Genomic DNA, 5,666 nt, shown 5'->3' on the forward strand with positions numbered 1-5,666 from the left:
AGAGCGGGCAAACTACATTACATTTGTTATTCTTTTGTAAGTTTTATATAAAGTATGCTAAATGGCTTTTAATACCTTTTTTAAAAAGTAATAATTCCCTTGTTCTCCTTGCAGCTGCATACAGGTCTATCCTCCATTTGGAAGATGAAAAATTGGTTTTCCCCGTAGGCTCCTTTTTGAAAATCTCTGTTCGTGCTCTCAATACAAAGTGCACTTTATGAACAATGTTTTAACATATTTGATTTTATATCAGATATTATGATGCAATTGTGTATTTTATATGCTGAAATGTGATTTGTTCTTTTATGGATATATTTTTATCCGAATAAAGTGAAGAGTCACGTGTGGTGTAGTGTTGTATGGATCATGCGTGGTGTAGTGTAGTATGTTTAATGTGTGGTGAGATGTATGTGTAGTGTCATGTATGGTGAGGTGTGGTATGCTTTGTGTGGTAGTGTAATGTAGTGTAGTATGCATCATGTGTGGAGTAGTGTAGTGTTTTCTATTTCTGGCAGTGTGATGTAGTGTGGTATGCTTCATGTGTGGTAGTGTGGTGCAGTGTAGTATGAATCATGTGTGGTTGTGTGGTGTGGTGTAGTATGCTTCGTGTGTGAGGTTGTGTAGTATGTAGTAGAATGCCCTGTCTATATAGTCCAGTGTAGTGTGTGCTGTAGATTTATGCACACTTTTGTGTGAAGAGTTTAAATTAATCATATAAAAACAGAAAGTAGTAATTACAGCCTTTGTTTGTGTCATTAAATCTCTCATTCTGAATCTCTTCTCTGCAGTGATGGTGACTCTGGATCCTGACACAGCTCATCCTCGGCTCCTCCTGTCTGAGGTGCAGAGACGTGTTAGAGGCACAGACACAGCACAACCCCTACTAAACACCCCCAACAGATTCACTAACTACTACTGTGTGCTGGGGAGCGAGGGATTCGCCTCCGGCAGACATTACTGGGAGGTGCAGCTGCTGCAGGAGGGGGGAACGTGGCATGTGGGAGTCGCAGCAGAGTCTGTGAACAGGAAGGGAGCGATCACATGGTCACCTGAGGGGGGAGTCTGGGCTGTGCGGGGTTGGAAGAGTCACTACAAGGCTCTCACCTCTCCTGAGACCACTCTGTACCCCCGTGAGAAACCCCAGAAGCTGGGGGTGTATCTGGACTACGAGGGGGGGTGGCTGTCCCTGTACAATGCTGACTCCATGGAGCTTCTCTTCTCCTTCCGGCAGGCCCCCTTCACACAGAGGCTCTTCCCGTACTTCTATCTCTGGGGAGCGGAGCTGAGGCTGGTGTAAGAGCTGCAGGGAGCTTCAGCCCCTCATCCCACAACCCTCTTCTGTACTGATAACAATGTAACTTGAGCTTTTTTTTTTTGATAATAAAACACTCTAGTTGGGGATAAGTATCTTGGCAGGGTCCCAGTTATTAGGATGTTTATTTCAGATTTAAAGGGTCCTCTGCCCCAACTGGCTTAAGTGTGGTGCGACAAGAAGCGCTGTGTTCAGGAATAACTTTGGGTTTTAAAAGCACTTGTTGTTTCCTTGTGTGTCCAGCAGTTTTCTGACAACAATAAAAATATCAAGATAATGAAAGTGATTATTGTTTCTGCTGATGAGAGATCAAAGTTTTGTCTAGTGGCAGTTTCGGCTCTCTTTGGATTTTCCAAAGCTAGGCCAGAATTGACAAGAACTGAGGAGACCTATATATATATTTGCTCTACAGTGGCACGTTCATTAATCCTCCAAAATTGGAGATCGGAGGAAGCTCCATCTTATCTTAAATGGGTAAATAAAATGGCAAGAATAAGGAGATTTGAGGAAGCGTATGCTAAATGGGTTGGTGCAACAAAAATGTTTGCAGTAGTTTGGAAGTTCTTTGACAACTTGGCTGTATTACAAGATCTTGAGCACTTTAGCACGTAGGCACTTTACAAAATTAAGCACTTTAACGCACTGCACTTTTTATTTTAGCCGAGGTCTTGTATTGTAACAATAATTGCCAAGATTTGTCAAATGGAAAAGACACCGATGAACCAACTGATGTACTTCTATTTCTGAGATTTTACGGTACGAGTCATTTCAGATAGTTTTTAGACATGGAAGGGGTAATTAATTGCTGGTATGATGTTTATGAATTTAGGGTATCAAGGACTCTCTGTCCCATTTTCTGCTTATTTTGTGTTTTTTGGTTTGGTGGTTTCTACCTTTTTACTGTACATATGATATAGGTGATATGTATATATGATAAACGATATATGTGCGTTATATGAGTATTATTCCTCCCTGATGTGCAATGTTTTGTTAATCCTTTTTTTTCTGCTCAGCTCAATAAAAAAATAAAAAAAATAAAAAAAACATACTGAACAGGTCAGTATACAATAATTGTAATTGTCAAACTTTTTTCAGGAGTGCCATGGCAATCTGAGGTAACTTGACGCAAACTATTACAAAGAGAGCCTGTTACCACTGGGTTTCTAGCGCTTCACCTTACTGTGGGGTCCAAGACTGAGCACCAAGTGAACCTCTCACCCCTGGACTCTCAGAGTAGCGAAGTCGAGCTGTCTTACTCAAGGAAATGGTGCTGGATTAGAAACTAAGAACTCAATAAATGTAATGTAATGTAATGTAATGTAAAAAGGATTTGTATAGCGCTGCGTTCACCGGACGGTTTCTTGGCGCTGATCACCAACCCAGGAGGAGGCAAAGAGGGGAGAAAGAAGAACTTTATGTATAGACACCACGGAAAAGGTGAGTTTTTAGGAGAGAGCGAAAGTGAGGATAGGAAGAGGAGAGTCTGAGGTCTAAAGGTAGGGAGTTCCAGAGTGAGGGGGCCAAGAAGGAGAATCTAAGACCTCTGTGCTTTTTACGCCTGTACCTAGGTGTCTGGAGGAGGGCGTGATGGGAGGAACGGAGGTGTCTGGGGGGTGCGTACGGATGAAGAAGAGAGGAGATGAAAGAGGGGCCGATACCGGCCAGGGATTTATGAGTTAGGCAGCCAAGTTTGAACTTGCAGCGCTCCGACACAGGAAGCCAATGAAGGGCTTTAAGGAGGGGACGAACGTGGTGATGTTTTGGCTGACGATGGATAAGACGGGCGGCCTGATTCTGGATTAACTGAAGTCTCTTTATCTGATATTGTGGAATGCCTGCGTATAGGGCGTTGGCGTAGTCGATCCGAGAGATGACTAGCGCCAACAGCGCCAGGGTGAGAGCTTCAGTGGTCAGGAAGTGAGCTATTTTCCGGATTTTTCTGAGCTGGTGGAAGCAGGAGGATACTGTAGCGCTGATCTGATGATTCATGGAAAGATCTTGTGAGATGTAGACCCCTAGGCTTTTTACTTTTTCAGCGGGACTAGGAGGGGGGCCAAGGGAGAGGGGCCAGAAGGTGGAGTTCCATGGATTGGCTGGGCCTCCGACAAGAACGAGCTCCGTCTTGTCGGGGTTGAGCTTAAGGTGGTGAGCGCCCATCCAGTCGCTGATATGGCAAAGGGTGGACTGGAAATCCTGGGCCGCTTCCTGCGAGTCAAGGTTGAAGATGAGCTGAATGTCATCTGCATAATTAAATGCAGTGACATTCCTTCCCCGGAGGGAGCGGATCAGGGGGGTAAGGTATAAATTAAAAAGGAGTGGAGACAAAGACGAGCCCTGCGGGACTCCGCAGGTGAGTTTCATCCTGTCTGCCGAGAATTGGGAAATTCGAACAGATTGGTGGCGGTTCGTCAAAAAGGAACGAACCCAATCAAGGGCCGTCCCTCCAATACCAGCCTCCTTGACACGGTCGACCAAGATGGAGTGGTCGACCGTGTCAAAGGCTGCCGACAAGTCCAGGAGGATTAAGGCTTGGCTGGCGTTAGAGTCAGCACCTCTGCGGAGTTCCTCCATAACAGAGAGAATGACCGCCTCAGTTGAATGGGCTGGTCTAAACCCAGCCTGTTGGGGGTCCAGGAAGTTGGAGTCCTCAACAAAGGAACTGAGGATGCTGGTGACATATGACTCAAGTACCTTACTAAGGTAGGGAAGGAGGGAAATGGGACGGAAGTTGGCCATGATCGTAGGGTCAGCGCTGGGTTTCTTCAAGATGGGTACTACTTCCGCGTTCTTAAACTGACTGGGAACCTCACCGAGCAGAAGGGAGTTGTTCAGGAGGGCCAGTGGAGGGGTGGGGCAGGCTGAAAAGGCAGCCCGGAGAATCGCGGGGGGGCAGCAGTCTGTGGGGGAGCCAGAGGAGACTTTATTAAGCAGACTGATGAAGACTTCTTCTGATATCGGGGGGAACTGAGTCAAAGAATGAGGGTTGACAGGGGGTGCAACCTCAGTTAATGGTGTAGCCGGGGGAGTGGAGGAGATGCTATTTTTGATTTTAATAATTTTTTCTATAAAGAAACAGTTGAGGGAGTCGCAGAGTGCTTGAGACGGAAGAGGTTTGAGAGTTACCCTATCCGGGTGTGAGAGCTCGTCTACGATTGCAAAGATATCTTTAGATTTCTGCGCAGAGTTAAGGATTTTGGTGGAAAAGTAGGCAGTTTTTGCAGCGGAAATGGCTAGTTTGTACTCTCCCAATAATTTTAGAAAGGGTAATTTCTTTACGGGGTCGTAGTTTCTGCGCCAGCGGCGCTCGGCCTGGCGGAGACCTAGTTTTAAGGTTTTAAGGCTATCAGAAAACCATCGATGTGCGTCGTGGGGGCGCTTGGATCTTATTAGTTTAAGAGGGGCAACCTTGTCGCTGGCATATTCTAGCCAGTCGACTAGTGCAGCTTCTTGGGAGTCAATGGGGCCAAGAGCGGCCGGAACCGAGGATGATAAAGAGGTGAGGAATAAGTCAAGGTCTGCTTTGTTCCAGTTGCGAGCTTGGAGGCAAGGGCCTCGGCTGCGAGGGGGCGGGGGAGGAACCAGGAGGAGAAAAGAGATTAAATGGTGGTCGGACCAGAGGCAAGGTAAGATCGTGAGCGACTTGATTTCAAGGTTATAGGTCCACACCTGGTCAAGGGTGTGGCCCTTGGAGTGAGTGGGTAAATGAATGTGTTGGATACCATTAAGCCCAGTTAGAAGATCGGTGAAAGCCAGGGATTGGGGGCTTTCATGGGTGTCTGACGGCCAGTAATTGAAGTCTCCCAGGACTAGGAGTTTAGAATTGTTGATGGTGAGCTGGGAGAGCAGGTCACCAAAGTTCGAATAAAAATTGGGCATAGATTGTGGGGGACGGTAAACCAGAACACAGGTAAGAGGGGAGACAGAAGATTCGAGTCTAATTCCCAGACAGTCCACCTGAGGGATGTTAAGGAGGGAGAGGGAAGTGAACCTGAGGGAGAGATTGATAATGGCGGCTACGCCGCCTCCTAGTTTGCAGGCAGGCCTATTAGCATGGAGTATATAATATCCTGGAGGGATGGCTGCTAGAATGTCGGGGGAGGAGTCCTCAGTCAGCCAAGTCTCGGTTAGGAGAAGAATATCGGGTCGGTCCGATAAAAGAGTTAAATTATTGTCCAGCCAGTGCTTTTACTTGAAATGTGAAAAGTTCTTTAATCAAAAACTCACAACTCAGGACTGTACACAAAAGATAGAGGGGACAGAAAGATGCACCTAGTTTTACCCTAGAAGGTGGGTGGGTGTGGTCAACTGCGGGAATCAGTCAATGAGAACCAAGGCTCTCCCTGACTTTTGTAGG

General features: G+C 46.4%; 1 pseudogene; it reads left to right on the forward strand.

Moving 5' to 3' along the window:
• Nucleotides 1-790: 790 nt before the first annotated feature.
• On the forward strand, nt 791-1,297 carry LOC147663256 (zinc-binding protein A33 pseudogene; annotated as a pseudogene).
• The last annotated feature ends 4,369 nt before the right edge of the window (nt 1,298-5,666 follow it).

This window comes from Lissotriton vulgaris, unplaced genomic scaffold (genome assembly GCF_964263255.1).
Source record: "Lissotriton vulgaris unplaced genomic scaffold, aLisVul1.2 SCAFFOLD_4629, whole genome shotgun sequence".
Lineage (NCBI taxonomy): Eukaryota > Metazoa > Chordata > Amphibia > Caudata > Salamandridae > Lissotriton > Lissotriton vulgaris.